The 21,614-nt window shown below is 41.7% G+C and overlaps 2 long non-coding RNA genes across 3 annotated transcripts; one reads left to right on the plus strand and one right to left on the minus strand.

Moving 5' to 3' along the window:
• Positions 1-1,230: 1,230 nt before the first annotated feature.
• On the minus strand, positions 1,231-20,918 carry LOC131696839 (uncharacterized). 2 transcript variants are annotated; one of them, XR_009319761.1, is made up of 4 exons: positions 20,834-20,918; positions 17,395-17,639; positions 16,831-16,940; positions 1,231-1,541 (listed from the first exon to the last, which is right to left on the minus strand). It is a non-coding gene; the product is annotated as an uncharacterized LOC131696839 (long non-coding RNA). The 2 variants fall into 2 exon arrangements; XR_009319760.1 differs by lacking the exon at positions 1,231-1,541 and having other exon boundaries at positions 16,148-16,940.
• LOC117404990 (uncharacterized) lies at positions 6,563-8,589 on the plus strand. The gene is made up of 3 exons (XR_009319759.1): positions 6,563-6,702; positions 7,649-7,723; positions 8,428-8,589. It is a non-coding gene; the product is annotated as an uncharacterized LOC117404990 (long non-coding RNA).
• Positions 20,919-21,614: the final 696 nt, after the last annotated feature.

Here is a 21,614-nt window from a genome sequence, read left to right on the forward strand (position 1 = left end):
GTTCCAAAATCCAGTGGCACAGGAACCTTGGTACATTTATATAGGGTCTTGTCGAAAAGCAGCAATTTTTGTAGCAACAACCTGTCAGTTAGTTAGTTAACTGGCATAATAATGATTTGATAAACACATCAGAAACATTTATTAACACAGCTGCTCACTCAGGGCCTAGTATTGCTGTTTGACAGATACTACCCTTTATTAAGAGACCTGCACTCAAGGAACAGGCAAATTGTAGCCTGTGTGTCCAGCATCTGGTTGCTCAATAGCAGCCTCTTCTCAACACAAAGCCCCCCCAATACATTTTCTATTTCTCTCCAACATGCCTTCCTGTAATTATGTGTGTCTAAAATACACTGTAAAAGACTAGGGCAGCAGTGTGGAGCAGTGGTTAGGGCTCTGGACTCTTGACCGGAGGGTTGTGGGTTCAATCCCCAGTGGGGGACACTGCTGTTGTACCCTTGAGAAAGGTACTTTACCTAGATTGCTCCAGTAAAAACCCAACTGTATAAATGGGTAATTGTGTGTAAAATAATGTGATATATGTATAACGTGATATCTTGTAACAATTGTAAGTCGCCCTGGATAAGGGCATCTGCTAAGAAATTAATAATAACTATAAGATGGATTATGAACAAAAGGAAGTACTGGAATTGAATTACAGTCATTTAGTTACTAATGCATTAACAAAGAAATCATTTTGTGAAAGCAGCAATGAATATGCCCATTTCTCCATTCCATTTCAAAATGTTCTGTATCTGCGTCTCTCCAACACCACATTTTTCAGTAACTTTAATTCTCTCATCAATGGTCAGATCCTTTCGTTTCTCCATGTTTTCTCTATTCCTTTACAAGAGAGCAACAGATAAAAGCCGATTAAAATGGTTGCGAGTCCATTGCTGGGCAGGAAAATTGAGGTCATTGGTCGTGTTAGACAGGTGGTCTCTTAATACAGGTAAATAAAAGCAGAAATATCATTGTGTGGCACGAGGACGGGGTGCCTCGCAAGCCTTTATAGCCCCAACCTAAAAATGGCTAATGTCACTCATTGTAACTAATGAAGTCTGCCAATTTATGCCACCCAGTGCTTTACAGGGCACTAGGACCCTAGATAATATTAGATAAAATGTTAAAACTTTATCCCCTTCTAACCACAGGTTCAAATTCTGACTAGCTTAAAGCAGTTTGCATTGCCAAACCAAACCAAGCAAGAGGGCAAGAGACAGCTTTTAAAAGTACTTACAGCAATGGGTTTATTGCACGAAACAGTAGAACATAAAGGGTAGAAAGACTCCACCACTTGGCTAGGAGCCAAAGTAACAAAGAAAATGATAAACGGGGCTCCCTCTGTTGGCTCGGAGCCAAAGTAGCAAAAAAACAAAAATACACCACAAAAAATATAATAAGCATCCAACAAAAAATCTAATGTTCAATCAAAAACACAGGGGTAAAGTGCAATTCATGTGCAAACGCATATCCAGCGTCCTCCCGTGGCAGACAGTCCGGCACCGGATAACCGAACATCTCCCCGATTGGAATCACAACTAAAGAAAATAAACAACAAAACACACAGGAATCAAACACAAATCCAAACCATAATTCTCGCTACAGTCGCTCCCACCCTATACTCCAGCTCCCCCTCCCTCACCTTCTATAGTTTGTGGGCTTGCTATAAAAACAGTGCAATAATGGCTATCTTTAATTTACATAAACAGACGAAGAAATGGAATCCAATTAAGGCCAGACACAAAATACCAAAAACAGTACAATACGCATCCAACGACAAACAACAAGACAAGGCTAAAAGTACGGGATTTTTCTTCCTCAAAAAAACGAAACTAGATTAGAATAGCACTTATCTCAGGTACACAATTCAATGTTAATTACATCAGTTCGGGGTGACTAAATGAATCGAAAGCTGCAGCACGCAAAGGAACAAACGTGTATGAAAAATAAAATAAAAATAAAAAAGAGAAAACAACACATATTTAAATGCACACGTGGGTACATAATCCTGACACTAAATGAGAAATGCTGCAGCCCCATTCGTCACCCCGTGTGACAATTGGGATGAACTTAAAGTGTTCACATGAGCAGGTGGTCTTTAAATAAAGGTGAAGTGCCCCTTATTCAAGTTTACCATGGCAATACCCTTGTAAACTGTGGTAATAACACAGCATACCAGATGAAATCATTGTAAATCACAGTCATTCAGAGTAAACCATGGTGAACGTGAATAAGGGTCACAGGATCAGGTTTGAATCCTTGGATATGAGGCTTAAAACAAACAACTTTTTCCTCTGGTAATAATTACAGTTTGATTATTTTTAATATAAAAAATGCAATTCTTGATATCAGAATATTACAGAACGACGATAGTCACATCAGACACAGGAAAGGTGATTACGAACACAAAAGAAAGTAAAAAAAAACATGAAAAAGAAATAAATACAAAGTGTGAAATTAACCAGCAATGCAAAATAAATGTGCAAACAAATATCAAGAAGTCAGATAAAGCAAACGTGACTATTCCCTGTGTCTGGATCGTCTACAGTGTGTCACACAGTGGTAGGGCTGCACTTTGTTGTAGAGATACAGTGTAAAATACAGCAGAAATAATTTACACTAACTGAAACACGGGGTGTATAAAGAGGAGATATACTGAACCAGCAGAAAATAAAGTTAAACAACAAGGACGCTAGCTCTGTAAACAAACAATAAAGCAAATAGGTACAGTAAATAAAAAGAAGAGGATCAGTAATACAAATCAAATAAATAAACAGTAATCAAAATAATGAGAAGAAACAATAATCGACGCTCAGGTCCTAGAAGACAAGAAACACAAAGAGTGAGACAGAACGGCATTTCAAACTGGAAGCTAAATTGAAATAAATGAAAGTTTAAATGAACCATCCTTAGCTACAATGAATAATGGTGCTTAAATACCCGCATGCGCATCAAACAATTGGATTATATTAAGAATAAATTGCAGCCAGTCACTATTTTCTGTTTATTAATATTCAATCGTCAATATTATCATGCAAATACAATCAAAGCATCATCCCGTTGCTCTATTGATAAATTAATAGAATCGTACATTTAGACATAAACCCATTTAAAAACATCTTCATAAACAACCAGGTGAACCGGTTTACCTGATCAGTTTGTAGTTAAGAACGACCCCGGAAGACGAAAACAGACTCGGCATTCACCATTCCTCAAACTAGCTACCACATCCATTTTATATAAGAACATAAGAACATAAGAAAGTTTACAAACGAGAGGAGGCCATTTGGCCCATCTTGCTCGTTTGGTTGTTAGTAGCTTACTGATCCCAGAATCTCATCAAGCAGCTTCTTGAAGGATCCCAGGGTGTCAGCTTCAACAACATTACTGGGGAGTTGGTTCCAGACCCTCACAATTCTCTGTGTAAAAAAGTGACTCCTATTTTCTGTTCTGAATGCTCCTTTGTCTAATCTCCATTTGTGACCCCTGGTCCTTGTTTCTTTTTTCAAGTCGAAAAAGTCCCCTGGGTCGACATTGTCTATACCTTTTAGAATTTTGAATGCTTGAATCAGATCGCCGCGTAGTCTTCTTTGTTCAAGACTGAATAGATTAAATTCTTTTAGCCTGTCTGCACATGACATGCCTTTTAAACCCAGGATAATTCTGGTCGCTCTTCTTTGCACTCTTTCTAGAGCAGCAATATCCTTTTTGTAGCGAGGTGACCAGAACTGAACACAATATTCTAGGTGAGGTCTTACTAATGCATTGTACAATTTTAACATTACTTCCCTTGATTTAAATTCAACACTTCTCACAATATATCCGAGCATCTTGTTGGCCTTTTTTATAGCTTCCCCACATTGTCTAGATGAACACATTTCTGAGTCAACATAAACTCCTAGGTCTTTTTCATAGATTCCTAAATCAATTTCAGTATCTCCCATATGATATTTATAATGCACATTTGTATTGCCTGCATGCAGTACCTTACACTTTTCTCTATTAAATGTCATTTGCCATGTGTCTGCCCAGTTCTGAATCTTGTCTAGATCATTTTCAATGACCTTTGCTGCTGCAACAGTGTTTGCCACTTTATTGTGTCATCTGCAAATTTAACAAGTTTGCTTACTATACCAGAATCCAAGTCATTAATGTAGATTAGGAATAGCAGAGGACCTAACACTGATCCCTGTGGTAGTCCACTGGTTACCTCGCTCCATTTTGAGGTTTCTCCTCTAATTAGTACTTTCTGTTTTCTACATGTTAACCTCTCCCCAATACATGTGCATGCATTTCCTTGAATCCCTACTGCGTTCAGTTAGAGAATTAATCTTTTATGCGGGACTTTGTCAAAAGCTTTCTGGAAATCTAAATAAACCATGTCATATGCTTTGCAATTATCCATTATCGATGTTGCATCCTCAAATAGGGGTTCCTAGTATCTTCCTTTTGCATGGTCCTAGTGTCCCACTAGCTACATTCCACCCCCGCTAAATGAATCAATGCCACATCAATTACCCCAAGGAAACTTGCCAAGTGCGAAAACAAGCATAAGGGACATTGCTACAGTTGCTGGATAACCTGGACACAGGAAGATCTGTAACCTGAATTTTTACCTCCGCCCCTACCTGCTGGCCGTGAGACATTGCAGCTTGTGGAAGATGATGAGGGTTGGGATGGTAGCCTGCTGTGGTCTCCTTTGTCCGTCTAGTTGGCTCATTCAATACAGGGAACTCCTCAACGTCAGGAACAAGCATCATCCTCTCTGCTGGGTTATCTTGTGGGTCAAGTGGCATCCACTGCACCTCTAAAATAATGGCGTCTTCATCAGAATCACAATCCTCCATGCTAAAATAATCAAAGGGAATACCTGGATCTAAGACCTCATTCTCCTCTTCCCCGGGTAGTGAGCAGTGTGCTGGACACAGCTCAGCTCAGTCCGATGGACTTGCTTCACTGGGCAAGCGACCTCTACTGGAGCAATCGAATACACAGGTCCCTGGTCAGTGGGACATCGTACAACTCGGTAAAGGGTAGGGTTCCAGGTCATGGATTTTATTGCGTCCTCTTCTCCAATGATCTTTCTGGTAAACAAGCTGGCCCTCCTAAAGCACAATCCCTCACCTTGCTGTTATGAGCCTTCCCCCTCTGCTGAGCTGTTGTTTCCATATGGTGTTTAGCACTTTGATACACAGATCTTCAGATTTTCCTGGTGTTCTGCCATCCAGTCTGTACCTCTGCCCCCTGCTGGCCTCTGGCCACATCCTCCAAACAAGAAGTCCATCCACGGTTAATTGAGGTTCTCTGCCAAACATTAAAACACAGGGAGACTGGCCAGTAGACTGATGTGGTGTGGTATTATATGCAAAGAGTACCTGTGGTAAACACTCTGTCCAGCATTGTTTCTTCTCAGAGGGGAGGGTGCGCAAAAGGTCATGTAAGGTCCTGTTGAAGCGTTCGCATTGACCGTTACCTTGCGGCCAATATGGAGTTGTCCTAGTCTTGTGAATGCTGTGCAGTTGGCACAGTTGTCGAATGAGTTCTCCCTCAAAACATCTGCCTTGATCAGAGTGGATCTGTTGTGGGACCCCAGTGGTAGAGAATTCCATCTTCCTCCAAAATCCTATCCCCCTGACGGAATAACTCCAGCACATCCCCAGACAGCTTTGATTAGGCAAATTGTTAGTTGAATTGAGTGTTAATAAATTGAGTTGGAAAAAAGTAATGCAGACACAGGGGGGTCCCCAGGACCAGGATTGAGAACCACTGTTCTAAGGTATATATTAGGCTGTTTCAGAGAACTTTTGAATCATCAGCAACTCACTGACCTGCCCAGTGGTGGTGACTACTTATGTTGTCTAAAGTGAACCCACCTGTTAAGCAGTGTGTGCTGGAAAGCCTGGTCAAAACATGGGTGAAGTAAGAGCGCCGTGGCGGTCTTACCTGACAGAGAGAGGTAGCAGGGTTGTGCTAGAGCAGCAGTGTGAGGTAGTGGTTAGGGGGCTCTGGACTCTTGACCCGGAGGAGGGTCGTGGGTTCAGCTCTTACTTTCACTAAAAACATAGTTTTTTGTATATAATAATATACTATTGTGGATATTAAGAATTGTATTTTTATATAAAAAATGAATACTGATAATTCTTGATATTCAGAATTACATTTTTGATATTAACAACAAAAATTGCTGATATTAAGAATTGCATTATTGATATGAGAAATTCAGGAAATTCATTTTCTCAAGATGACAGAAATGTCCTGAAGTAGACCACTTTAATACTCATACACTCCGGGGCCCATGGCTATTAAAGTGCTCTAACTACAGTTTTGCAGTTTTTGAGATACGTGTATTTTTTTCTCATCAATACATTCTAATACAGGACAGTAATCTGAATTCTGACCCCAGACAAGTCTGTGACAAACATCTTTCAACTTCAGAAATATATTACAGTGATGTTTATCTAATGAAGTCAGCTGTCAATGTGATGCCACGTTGCAGCTATTTTGTTTAATGTTTTTTATTTATTCAAATTCAAGCCTGTTATGTAAGTGGCAGTGCCAGCAGCCCCTCCAGTGCTGTGCTCTGGTATAAATATGTCTGCTTCTCCACTGCAACTCTACAGACCTGCCTCGACAGCTCCAGACCAGCAGACACCATGAAGACTCTCATGCTCGTTTTCTCCCTGGCTCTCCTCTGCGGCTGTGAGTATTTTATTTCTTAGCAGACGATATCATGTTATTTTTTACATACAATTACCCATTTATACCTAGTACAACCCTGCTGCCTCTCTCTGTTCACTGCTCTCTCTCAGAGTATCACTGCGATCGGAGCTGTTTCTGTAGGCTAGCTCTGTCATGCAGGTTTCTGATGGCAATGCAGATCTTTATCAAGGTCAATGCTTTTGTTTCCAAAGAGTTGTGGCTCACAAATAATTTGGGCTGATTGGTGATATTCACCTGGAGTTCTGCTATTTGTCCACTTTGTAAAAATAGAATTAGGGCTTCTGGTTTTGGGTTTTTATTTTTGTCACCCTGTGAAGTCCTTTTAAACATGTTTTAAGCCAATTTGCTTTCTTTCTTTCTTTCTTTCTTTCTTTCTTTCTTTCTTTCTTTCTTTCTCAAACTCTAATTACTAAAGGAAGCTATTTGTTTTTACTCTCATATATATCTTGATTGAGTTCATAGACAAGCTTCCCTGTGCGCTTATTCCACCTGATTGTGAGCCTGCATTTCATTCTGGCTTCAGTCTAATCATTGCTGAATTCCGCTTATTATCTTCCACACTTAGTTTCTAGGAGTAGTGCTACTAGTTTGTTTTCTCCTGCTAATTTAACCATGCTTCTCTGTATCTGGCACGCAGGCTTAGCAAATCTTCTTCACTTTTAATTGTTGTTGTTTTCTCTCCTTTTATTACTTATTATTATAATTCAGTTCTATTATGATATTTTATTGTATATTTTTCTATTGTATTGAATAGTTTTATTGTTAAGCGCTTTGTGAGGGTGGCTCACCTTGAAAGATGCTATATAAAATAAAGTTTGATTGATTGATTGTACCTGAATTATTCATTTGTAAATACAAATGTCAGCACATGTAATTTACAGAATTCTGAGCCCAGAGTGCTGATTCTCAACATTGTGTTTTTCAGATGCAGAGACACTTGTGTGTACTGTTAATGGTAGAGATAACATAACATGTCGTAAAGGCCTTGATGTTTGTTTCAGTAAGTCTTTTAAAACAAAACTTATGTGTTGAAATGGGGGTCACTGTGTCCCAATCGTCCCATAACATTTATATTATCATATGAGAAAAGGGTAAGAGGGGGAAGCCAGTTTATTTTATTCCAAGCCACTGGTGTCAGACTCCATTCCTGTAGGTCGGTACTGCAGTGTCTGCTGGTTTTCATTCCAACTTCTGCTCTCAATTACTTAATAATATTTTGGGACATAGATTAGGGGTTCAGTGTATCTAGCTAATTAAATAATTAGAACAAAGAAGTCATTGAGGAGGACTTGCGTGGAATGAAAACTAGCAGACACTGCACTGCAGGACCAGAGTCTGACTGACTGACACCCCTGCTCCAAATCAATCCCTGCAGCCACGGCACTGGAGAGGCTGTATAGCAGTCGTTCCCAAACCTGTCCTGGAGTACCCCCCCCCCACCCCGCTGGTTTTTATTCCAACTGAGCTGCTCTCAATTGAATATTCCAAATTGGGAGAAAACAGGGGTAAAAATAATTGCTGATTCCAAATAAAAAAATATTACAATGAAGTAGCCCACAAGACTTCAGCTTCAGAGAGCGAGACACTCAGTGAGTTACTCAGGCAGAGCAAGAAATGTTTCCATCAGACTGCAAATGAAAGAATTCATGCTTCCTATCTTTTGTCCTTGTAGAACTAATTTTTTTAACTGTTTTTATTTTTCAGGACATACTGTTCGTATTACAGGTGAAGCTATTACGCTTAGAGGATGCATGTTTTCAAAACGTTGTTATGCTGAGCACAACTGTTGCAACACCGACAAATGCAATGCATAATTATCATGCTTCCAAATGCATCCTTGAAGGAAATAAAATCTAAAGCATCTTACCCTGTGTCTCTGGTCCTTCTTCTCTGTATGGATAGATTGTATTTGCTTATTAGGAAGGAAATTTGATTGTTTATGGAAGCCCTGAACTGCAAGATGAAAAAAAAATAGTGGGATTATCTCATACGTACGTGATAATAACTGGTACTATATGATCTCGTACACATGTGATAATAACTGGTACTATATGATAACTATATGATCTCGTACACATGTGAAAATAACTGGTACCATATGATAACTATATGATCTCGTACACATGTGATAATAACTGGTACCATATGATAACTATATGATCTCGTACACATGTGATAATAACTGGTACTATATGATAACTATATGATCTAGTACACCTGTGATAATAACTGGTACGATATGATAACTATATGATCTCGTACATGTGATAATAACTGGTACCATATGATAACTATATGATCTCGTACACATGTGATAATAACTGGTACTATATGATAACTATATGATCTCGTACACATGTGATAATAACTGGTACCATATGATAACTATATGATCTCGTACACATGTGGTAATAACTGGTACCATATGATAACTATATGATCTCGTACACATGTGATAATAACTGGTACTATATGATAACTATATGATCTAGTACACATGTGATAATAACTGGTACTTTATGATAACTATATGATCTTGTAGATACGTGATAATAACTTGTATGTACGAGAAAACTGTATGATCTTTCACATACGAGATAGCTTTCTTGAACATACGACATCATTGTGCAAACGCCAGTTATCATCACGCACGTGCCAGTTATCATCGGATAAGCGCCAAATCTCTCACAGTGATTTGCGCTGCCCCTTCATGAAGGACAGGGTATAGTCTCTGGAGGGCGCTGGTTTCTGTCTCTTCATGAAGGACAGGGTATAGTCTCTGGAGGGCGCTGGTTTGTGTCTCTTCATGAAGGACAGGGTATAGTCTCTGGAGGGTGCTGGTTTCTGTCTCTTCATGAAGGACAGGGTATAGTCTCTGGAGGGTGCTGGTTTCTGTCTCTTCATGAAGGACAGGGTATAGTCTCTGGAGGGTGCTGGTTTCTCTCTCCATGAAGGACAGGGTATAGTCTCTGGAGGGCGCTGGTTTCTGTCTCTTCATGAAGGACAGGGTATAGTCTCTGGAGGGTGCTGGTTTCTGTCTCTTCATGAAGGACAGGGTATAGTCTCTGGAGGGTGGTGGTTTCTGTCTCTTCATGAAGGACAGGGTATAGTCTCTGGAGGGTTCTGGTTTCTGTCTCCATGAAGGAAAGGGTATAGTCTCTGGAGGGTGCTGGTTTCTGTCTCTTCATGAAGGACAGGGTATAGTCTCTGGAGGGTGCTGGTTTCTCTCTCCATGAAGGACAGGGTATAGTCTCTGGAGGGCGCTGGTTTCTGTCTCTTCATGAAGGACAGGGTATAGTCTCTGGAGGGTGCTGGTTTCTGTCTCTTCATGAAGGACAGGGTATAGTCTCTGGAAGGTGCTGGTTTCTGTCTCTTCATGAAGGACAAGGCATAGTCTCTGGAGGGCGCTGGTTTCTGCCTCTTCATGAAGGACAGGGTATAGTCTCTGGAGGGCGCTTGTTTCTGCCCCTTCATGAAGGACAGGGTATAGTCTCTGGAGGGCGCTGGTTTCTGTCTCTTCATGAAGGACAGGGTATAGTCTCTGGAGGGCGCTGGTTTCTGTCTCTTCATGAAGGACAGGGTATAGTCTCTGGAGGGCGCTGGTTTCTGTCTCGTCATGAAGGACAGGGTATAGTCTCTGGAGGGTGCTGGTTTCTGTCTCTTCATGAAGGACAGGGTATAGTCTCTGGAGGGCGCTGGTTTCTGTCTCTTCATGAAGGACAGGGCATAGTCTCTGGAGGGTGCTGGTTTCTGTCTCTTCATGAAGGACAGTGTATAGTCTCTGGAGGGTGCTGGTTTCTGTCTCTTCATGAAGGACAGGGTATAGTCTCTGGAGGGCGCTGGTTTCTGTCTCTTCATGAAGGACAGGATATAGTCTCTGGAGGGTGCTGGTTTGTCTCTTCATGAAGGACAGGGTATAGTCTCTGGAGGGCGCTGGTTTCTGTCTCTTCATGAAGGACAGGGTATAGTCTCTGGAGGGCGCTGGTTTCTGTCTCTTCATGAAGGACAGGGTATAGTCTCTGGAGGGTGCTGGTTTAAGAATTATATTATGCACTTGCAGTTCTGGCTAAATTTTTAATGATTAAAGCTTTGAATTTTATACTTACAAAAGTGTCCACTTTCAAACAAAACAAACCACAGACAATGTGAATTTTATTATTGTATTACACAAAACAGATCTCTAGATAATATTTCAAACAGAAACATACATTTAACTAACATAGGCAACTTTTTCCAGAATGAAAATATATATAGGTCTGGTTGCAACAACTCGGGTCTAAACTCAGTCAATGAAGAATTCCACTTGGGTAGCAAAAATCCCAATGGTTAGCCAAAAGTTTTTGATCCGTTCCAGGTTTTGTCAGTGTCTTTGAAGAAGGAAGTGGTGTTCTCTTTGAATCAAAGTTATTGACTATCCCACGTTGATCTTCACTTGAAGTTTTTAATAACAGCGCTCCTTATTGTAAGGTATAGTGAATAAATATAATAATTGTCCAGCTTACGCTACCCAACAAAGTTACCTCGGCTGACAATATTTAATTAAACCAAATTTGTTTTACCTTTTCAGTTTTCACAGCTTTCAAAGTTTCCTTTAATAGTTCAAGTTTTCTTCCAACAGTGTTCACAAATTTTCACAGGAAATGGTAGTTTGGTCCTCAAATCAAATGGTCACAAGTAGATGGAATTTTTTTAGACATCCTTCTAGTGCACAAAACCTTTTCTTAAACTTTCGCCAAAGGGGTGTGTTTGCACTCTCAGCCAATCACTGTCTTTCTCAAAATAAGTTCTTTGATTGGTGGCTGATATCAGAAAGAGGTGTATTTTAACTTCAAAGGTTTTTAAAGTTAATTACCTAATTTTCAAATGAATGATGTAAAACTTGTTTTTCTCATAACTTCCTTAATCTGACTTGGATTTTCATTTGACCTGTAAATCTGTGTTGCTCAGTCCAATATGAATATTTTGATACCAGATTGGATATACACAACCAAATCTGTCATCTCGGTACACTGTTTCACCCTTTTGACTTAACTATAACATTTTAGGAAAACATTTTACTAAAGTCTATATTACAATACATGTGTCTATTTAGTTATTTTTAATGTTATATTTATAATATTTTCAGTATTTTCTCCATATAAACAGTTAAGTCATTATAGTTTTCCCTCAAAATGTCAAGTTACAAGTTTGTAATAGATTCATCAAACTTTATTGATTAATAAGATCCTGCATCAATATTATGTGTTCTCATATAATTCTTAATTTCTCTTAAGAGAAATACTTTAATCATCACAGCATGCTTGCCCTGCAATTCCATTGCTCCCCCTACTTAGAACAGAACAATAAATTATTCAGCTCTCTCCAAACCATTGTCACCTTTTTGGAGACGCTTAACTTCAAATAACTGGTATCTTCCAGGACCAGTTGCATATCTGTTCCTGTGTCTGTTTCTTAATCTAATCAAGAATCACTTTTAAATTTCCAAAGACCATTTGCCATTCATTGTTTATACAGAGTTCTTAAACCTTAAACCTATTCTACAGCCGCTTCTGTAGAGGAGAGGAATTGAAAAAAGGGGGAAAATCAAAACACAGATACATTCCAACCATCTGTATTAGTAAAATTAAAAATTACATTCAATCATTAATTACATTCAATCATTAATTTTCCCCACAGCTGGTTTCTGCCTCTTCATGAAGGACAGGTAGGCATATAAAATTGTACAACTGAAGTACAATCTCCGGTCTGCTGCAATCTCAGGTCTGGTAATGGGTAGCAGTGTGGAGTAGTGGTTAGGGCTCTGGACTCTTGACCGGAGGGTTGTGGGTTCAATCCCCAGTGGGGGACACTGCTGTTGTACCCTTGAGCAAGGTACTTTACCTAGATTGCTCCAGTAAAAACCCAACTGTATAAATGGGTAATTGTATGTAAAAATAATGTGATATCTGTATAATGTGAAATAATGTGACATCTTGTAACAATTGTAAGTCGCCCTGGATAAGGGCGTCTGCTAAGAAATAAATAATAATAATAATAATAATAATAATGTGATTCGCTTGGCTGACTCGGATCCTCAAATTATTACAAGGAATAATCCTATTCCTTTACTCAACCCAATTCCCAAATCACAGTTTCCTGACCAGATTTTGGAATCTGGTTGATTCCATGGAGAGACAAAAAGGGCTGAAACAGAAGAGCTGCAAGGGCAGCTAAAAAAAAAGCCAGCTATTGCCTCAGCAAAGTGTTTGTTTAAATGATATGGAAATGTTCAAATTAACTAGACTTTTAAAATGTATATTGAACTCAAATGCATTAAGGAGTTACACAAACTTACTTCTTAGGACTGCAGCCAGATCCGGAGAAAGCTCTCGCAACTCAAACTAAATGAGTAGCTCAACTTACTTATATGAAAGGCAATGGTGGGGGGGAGGGGAGAATGGGGGGGGGGGAGTTTTGTAGTTTGTTGCCAATGTATTTAAATGTGTTATATGTACTGTATTTACATTAGTACTGCCATAACTACAGTGGAACTGAAGGGACTTTTTTTTTGTACCCGGGAATCAGTTCCGGTAGTTTGTTGTCAGTTTACCGTCATTAACGGCAGTAAACTGAAAGTACGTTTCCCTCCCTCCCTCCCGAATGCTAACTAACAATCTTTAAAATCCTCTCTTATTGATTTATTAACACACACTGAGAGTCACTCACTCAAGCAGCACTGTATTTGAGGTATCTCGAGTGCTGCTGCACTGACTAGGGCGGTAAGCCCGTGATTCTCGGAAATTATTGATTGTGAAAGGGACTTTTTCTGTGCCTTTGTCTGGAGGGAGGGGAGAGGGCAAGTCGAATGATCACTTCACCTCTAAATCCGTTGAAGATTTCTAAATGCATTCTAAAAAGATCTAAAATGCATTTGGAGACATTGCTAAAGAATAATTTGTCTCGTATATTACAGCTATAGTCCCGAGCATAATGTAGCGGGGGAATTTGTGCTACTGTTGTGCAGAACAGATCTACATTCACACAGAAAGGAATGCGCAGAATGCCTGCTGACGATGTGCAAACCACAGTTAGACAGGTGTGAAAGAAAATACAAGGTGTGGCTGTTCATGCATTGCAATTAGTCCCATGCCATTTACCAAATTAAGAACATTCATTTCATATATCGACCAGTGACCGCAATTCTCTTACCCAGCAATGAAACATTTTAATCACTGGACTCAAACCTGTATTAAACGACCATTTTAGTCTGGCTTTTATCTGCAATCAATAATCATACTATTAAAACAACAACAACAGCGCAGCTCTCTTGTAAAGGAAGAGAGAAGACACGGAGAAACGAAAAGGTCCCCCTGACCATAGATGAGAGGATTACTGAACTTGGAAAGACACAAAGTTTCAGGGCAAATGCTGACATTTTTGGCTGTTGTAAAGACAGATATACAGAACATATGGGAACAAATATAAGTATGTCTAAAAATATCAATGTTTTCATTCATTTATACAACAAATACTGAATGTACACTTGCATTTATTTTGCTAAAACCCATTCTAGTCTATGAAGGGTGTGAATAATGCTGAAGGCAGCTGGATACATCGAGGCCAGTCAATCGCCCAAACTACTCCTGCAACCAGTTTTTAAAACAATAACTTTGTGCTGAAGTCAGATAAAATAAAATAAAAAACTCAAACAAGCTTTAAAAAAACGGCATCCCGTGGCTCTCAAACATATAAAACACCTGCAAAAAAACAGCAAGCCCAAATCTGCAGGAAATACGCAGGCCTGTAAACTGTTGCTTTGACAGACCATAAGTTCACTGGTAAATCCCTTTTCTGGTTGATCAGCTTCTCTCCGTCTACATCTCCGCGTCTTTCCTGATTCCAGCACTTTGTTTCTTTCGCAAAAAGCACAAGTTCTAATAAAAAGCCAGCTATTGCCTCAGCTAGCTGTTTACTTTTTAAATTGAATGAAAATGTTCAAACTAACTATAAATCAAACTCAAATGGATGAAGTTACATGAACTGTTTTTGGGACAACCGATGAAAACTAGCTTAGGCTAAATCGGAATGTGCAACGCGTCATCGCATGTTCAATCAAGAATGTTTTAATTGCACATGGTCCCAACCAAATAAATGAAATAAAGAAACTAAGGTTACCATATGGCTCCAGATTAACTGGACGCTGCGAGACAGTCCGGGATTTCAAACTTGCCCCTAAACTAAGAGTAATTCACGTATAAATGAGCTCCACCTTTGCTGAGATTAATCCTGTGGTGGAATTGCTGTGTGCAGCAAACAAGTCCCACTGATCAGCTGCTTCTGATCAGATCTTAATGAATGAATAGCTAATCTATGGATAGAGCAGCGGGGTGATGATGAGGAGGATGCTTTGATTGTGTTTTCATATTTGGTGATTGAATATTAACAAACAGAAAAGAAACAGCGACTGGCTGCAATTCATTCTAGTATAATACAATTATTTGATGTGGATGCGGGTATTTAAGCAGCGTTATTCATTGTAGTGAAGGATGGTTCATTTACACATTCATTACTTTCAGATTCGGGGCAAGTTTGAAATCCCGGTCTGTCTCACAGTGTCCGGTTCATCTGGAGCCAGATGGTAACCCCTCATGAATTTACTTCTTATGAGTGTAGCCAGCTCCAGAGAACGTCACAACTCAAACTAAATGAGCAGCTCAACTTATTTATTTATATTAAGGCAATAAGTTTACTCTTTTTTTTTGAGTAAATCTGGCTTATTAATGATGTGTTATTGAAAGCACGTTTCCCTCCCTCCCTCCTGAATGCTAACTAACAATCTTTAAAATCCTCTCTTCTTATTGTTATTATTAGCTTTATTAAAATTATCACAGCCCCCCTTCAAAGGAGACTCAGACACACGGAACAAACACACACTGACCTGTCTCTCTGGGTGGATGCAGGCTGTCAGGACAGACAGACAGACACACACTGACCTGTCTCTCTGGGTGGATGCAGGCTGTAAGGACAGACAGACAGACACACACACACTGACCTGTCTCTCTGGGTGGATGCAGGCTGTCAGGACAGACAGACAGACACACACACACACTGACCTGTCTCTCTGGGTGGATGCAGGCTGTCAGGACAGACAGACACACACACACTGACCTGTCTCTCTGGGTGGATACAGGCTGACAGGACAGACAGACAGACAGACACACACACACACTGACCTGTCTCTCTGGGTGGATACAGGCTGACAGGACAGACAGACAGACACACACACACACACACACACACACACTGACCTGTCTCTCTGGGTGGATGCAGGCTGTCAGGACAGACAGACACACACACACACACACTGACCTGTCTCTCTGGGTGGATACAGGCTGACAGGACAGACAGACAGACAGACACACACACACACACACTGACCTGTCTCTCTGGGTGGATGCAGGCTGTCAGGACAGACAGACACACACACACTGACCTTTCTCTCTGGGTGGATACAGGCTGACAGGACAGACAGACAGACAGACAGACACACACACACTGACCTGTCTCTCTGGGTGGATACAGGCTGACAGGACAGACAGACAGACACACACACACACTGACCTGTCTCTCTGGGTGGATACAGGCTGACAGGACAGACAGACAGACACACACACACTGACCTGTCTCTCTGGGTGGATGCAGGCTGTCAGGACAGACAGACACACACACACTGACCTGTCTCTCTGGGTGGATGCAGGCTGTCAGGACAGACACACACACACACACTGACCTGTCTCTCTGGGTGGATGCAGGCTGTCAGAACAGACAGACAGACACACACACACTGACCTGTCTCTCTGGGTGGATGCAGGCTGTCAGGACAGACACACACACACACACTGACCTGTCTCTCTGGGTGGATGCAGGCTGTCAGGACAGACACACACACACACACTGACCTGTCTCTCTGGGTGGATGCAGGCTGTCAGGACAGACAGACAGACACACACACACTGACCTGTCTCTCTGGGTGGATGCAGGCTGTCAGGACAGACACACACACACACACTGACCTGTCTCTCTGGGTGGATGCAGGCTGTCAGGACAGACACACACACACACACTGACCTGTCTCTCTGGGTGGATGCAGGCTGTCAGGACGCCCTCCTCGTCTCGGGGGTAATCAAAGGGCTGCTGGAGCTCAAAACACTGCAGAGGAGAGTAGGGGAGAGAGAGACCTGGAGAGAGACAGAGAGGGAGAGAGTTGAGAGAAAGGGGCAGGGGGAGAGAAAAGAGAGAAAGAAAGGTAGAGAGGGGACAGAGAGGGGGAGAGGAAGAGAGGAAATTAACATTGTATACAGACAGACTTCCAGACGTCTTAAGAGACAGACACACACTCACAAAAGACACAGAGACATAGATGGACACACACGCACAGATACAAGCAGCAGACTCAAAAACAGAAAGACACAGACACACACAAACAGACAGGCTCACATAGACACACAAACACGCAGACACACAAACAGACAGACACACAAACACACAGACAGACAGACTCACTCAGAGACACAAGCAGATGCAGTTGGAATTAGAGAGATGTAGACACAGACAGACAGACCGACCGACACAAATACAAAGACACACAGACTGACCCTGGTTGAATAGTTACATAAAGGGTGTTTCACTCACCTCAATATCTCTGCTGTGAAGCACCTGTTCAGGTCTGTCTCCAGGTATCTCCTGTTCTGCTTGGTTGCTCTGGGATTGGCTAACAGTGTCTGAGCTCTGAAGCTGCGCCAGTGCAGAAAGGGGGTGTTGCCCTGCCTCAGCCACTCCCTCACCAGACAGACTCCTCCCAGCTCATCGCCATGGGTACAGCTGGTCACAACCACTCTGCTGAGAGGTCGGGAGGGAAAGGCAGTGGAACGTTCCATCTGAGAAGAAGAGGGGTGTGTGAAAATAAAAAAAACACATCCATTTTATTTAAATTTAATAAAAACAAAAAGTCAACAACTATTATATGTAACAAAAAAAAAAGAAATACAGGCACCAGATCTTTCATACACGCACTCATGCAATATCCATAGCTGATCAATGCACCATGCAGCAGTTCCATACATACTATAGCACCACTACGGGAATCCAATGGGACTTTGTTTGATTTCTAATTGAAGTATCACAGTGATGGTACCCATAATGTAATCCAACACTGTGCCATCATGGTCCTATTTCTTTAACCATGGCAGTGCTGTCTGTCCGGTACCATCAATGCACTGTGCAGCAGCAGTACCACACATACTGAAGCACCACCATGGGAATCAATACATGCAAACATTCCCCACAGCTGCTTTCATGTTTTTTTGGACTGTGGGAGGAAACCGGAGCGCTCGGTGGCGAAAAAAACCCATGCAAACACGTTGGGGGAACATGCAAACTCCACACAGACAGACAGACAGACAGACAGACAGACAGCAGACCCTCATTTAAGGGCTCAATAAAGCAATTGTGAGCAGCTCCTCAGCTGGAACAAAACCCAGCAGAAGCACAGACACACAAACAGACAGGAGGGTCCCCAGGACCAGAACTGGGAAACACTGCACCAGATATACAGAAAGATGTTTCAGTGTGACAGACTGACCGAACTTTGTCCTAGTGACGACCCCAAAAATAAAGTTTCGAGCTTAAAAGCGAACTCGTTATACAAGCAGAGAGATTGTTATCATTTCCCATTTGAGCCGAATATCGTATTAAAAATGCACTGCACAGTTTACAGTCATACTAAAGGACAGGGCAGCATTGTGAAGCACAGAGAGAGGGGCAGTGGTAAAGTAAAGCACAGGGCAGCACTGTGAAGCACAGAGAGAGGGGCAGTGGTAAAGTAAAGCACAGGGAAGCATTGTGAAGCACAGAGAGAGGGACAGTGGTAAAGTAAAGCACAGGGAAGCATTGTGAAGCACAGAGAGAGGGACAGTGGTAAAGTAAAGCACAGGGAAGCATTGTGAAGCACAGAGAGAGGGACAGTGGTAAAGTAAAGCACAGGGAAGCATTGTGAAGCACAGAGAGAGGGACAGTGGTAAAGTAAAGGACAGGGAAGCATTGTGAAGCACAGAGAGAGGGGCAGTGGTAAAGTAAAGCACAGGGAAGCATTGTGAAGCAGAGAGAGGGACAGTGGTAAAGTAAAGGACAGGGAAGCATTGTGAAGCACAGAGAGAGGGACAGTGGTAAAGTAAAGGACAGGGAAGCATTGTGAAGCACAGAGAGAGGGACAGTGGTAAAGTAAAGCACAGGGAAGCATTGTGAAGCACAGAGAGAGGGGCAGTGGTAAAGTAAAGCACAGGGAAGCATTGTGAAGCACAGAGAGAGGGACAGTGGTAAAGTAAAGGACAGGGAAGCATTGTGAAGCACAGAGAGAGGGGCAGTGGTAAAGTAAAGCACAGGGAAGCATTGTGAAGCAGAGAGAGGGACAGTGGTAAAGTAAAGGACAGGGAAGCATTGTGAAGCACAGAGAGAGGGACAGTGGTAAAGTAAAGGACAGGGAAGCATTGTGAAGCACAGAGAGAGGGACAGTGGTAAAGTAAAGCACAGGGAAGCATTGTGAAGCACAGAGAGAGGGGCAGTGGTAAAGTAAAGGACAGGGAAGCATTGTGAAGCACAGAGAGAGGGACAGTGGTAAAGTAAAGCACAGGGAAGCATTGTGAAGCACAGAGAGAGGGGCAGTGGTAAAGTAAAGGACAGGGAAGCATTGTGAAGCACAGAGAGAGGGACAGTGGTAAAGTAAAGCACAGGGAAGCATTGTGAAGCACAGAGAGAGGAGCAGTGGTAAAGTAAAGCACAGGGAAGCATTGTGAAGCACAGAGAGAGGGGCAGTGGTAAAGTAAAGCACAGGGAAGCATTGTGAAGCACAGAGAGAGGGACAGTGGTAAAGTAAAGCACAGGGAAGCATTGTGAAGCACAGAGAGAGGGGCAGTGGTAAAGTAAAGCACAGGGAAGCATTGTGAAGCACAGAGAGAGGGACAGTGGTAAAGTAAAGCACAGGGAAGCATTGTGAAGCGCAGAGAGAGCGACAGTGGTAAAGTAAAGGACAGGGAAGCATTGTGAAGCACAGAGAGAGGGACAGTGGTAAAGTAAAGGACAGGGAAGCATTGTGAAGCACAGAGAGAGGGACAGTGGTAAAGTAAAACACAGGGAAGCATTGTGAAGCACAGAGAGAGGGACAGTGGTAAAGTAAAACACAGGGAAGCATTGTGAAGCACAGAGAGAGGGACAGTGGTAAAGTAAAGCACAGGGAAGCATTGTGAAGCACAGAGAGAGGGACAGTGGTAAAGTAAAGCACAGGGAAGCATTGTGAAGCACAGAGAGAGGGACAGTGGTAAAGTAAAACACAGGGAAGCATTGTGAAGCACAGAGAGAGGGACAGTGGTAAAGTAAAGCACAGGGAAGCATTGTGAAGCACAGAGAGAGGGACAGTGGTAAAGTAAAGCACAGAGAAGCATTGTGAAGCACAGAGAGAGGGACAGTGGTAAAGTAAAACACAGGGAATCATTGTGAAGCATAGAGAGAGGGACAGTGGTAAAGTAAAGCACAAGGAAGCATTGTGAAGCACAGAGAGAGGGACAGTGGTAAAGTAAAACACAGGGAAGCATTGTGAAGCACAGAGAGAGGGACAGTGGTAAAGTAAAGCACAGGGAAGCATTGTGAAGCACAGAGAGAGGGACAGTGGTAAAGTAAAGGACAGGGAAGCATTGTGAAGCACAGAGAGAGGGACAGTGGTAAAGTAAAGCACAGGGAAGCATTGTGAAGCACAGAGAGAGGGACAGTGGTAAAGTAAAACACAGGGAAGCATTGTGAAGCACAGAGAGAGGGACAGTGGTAAAGTAAAACACAGGGAAGCATTGTGAAGCACAGAGAGAGGGACAGTGGTAAAGTAAAACACAGGGAAGCATTGTGAAGCATAGAGAGAGGGACAGTGGTATAAGGCATAATTAAAAACAGGATAAGCCTTATAAACAGCGAAGTGTAATGAAACACAATGAAAGCTTGATAGATCATTGGAAAGCGTTGTTAAGCACAGATATGGTGCGAAAAATATTCATTCGTTATTTTATAAGTTCTGCAGTTTCCTTCCTACCAGGTTTCGCGTTGTTGTTTCCTTCAGAATTAACTGCCTGCCCGGAACTGTAAAAACACCGGTTTTCGCTGCAACACGGAAACAACGCCGCATTGGCAGACAGCAAATAGGGCAATACCTGGCTTCACTCATATACTTAACATTGGAATAGCAGCCATTTTGGTTGAGGATAAAATAAACCGCATTACAGAAAATATCCGCAAGATGGCACCAAAGGACAGATAATTATTGCAGCAACTGATAACTTTTTACACAACTTTTTTTTATTGTTTTCCTTTTACGATACTGTGTTTGGGCGTTTTCAATTCAACCCCCTTCACTATTATTATATTATATAAAAATAGAACTGTGTGGTTGAACACTGCCTTTCAGATTTGAACGTAATCGCGCCTGCGAAACAAACTGCGAAATACTGGAGGGAACACAATCGCTACAGAATTCGGGACAATAAAAAAATAAATAAATAAAAATGCTACAATAGGGAACTGGGAGCAAGCCCGCTGAGGTGAAGCATACACTGGACCAGCTCCCCTGAAAACAATATTTGTTAAGATCTCAAAAACCATAATAGTAACAAAACTAAACAAAAAAAAATAGTTTTTTGCTGGTTTTGTGTCGTGAAGTTAATTTGGACGACACAAAACCAGCACAAGCATAGCACAAAGCACCGAGCCAGGTTTGGTTTAGTTCCGTTATGGTAAGGGGTGGGGAGTCTATGTGACGTCACTCGTGTTACTTGTACCGCTGAATTTTGGAGATACGGAGGTGAAAGTTCAGCACC

The sequence above is a fragment of the Acipenser ruthenus genome, chromosome 45 (assembly GCF_902713425.1).
Source record: "Acipenser ruthenus chromosome 45, fAciRut3.2 maternal haplotype, whole genome shotgun sequence".
NCBI lineage: Eukaryota > Metazoa > Chordata > Actinopteri > Acipenseriformes > Acipenseridae > Acipenser > Acipenser ruthenus.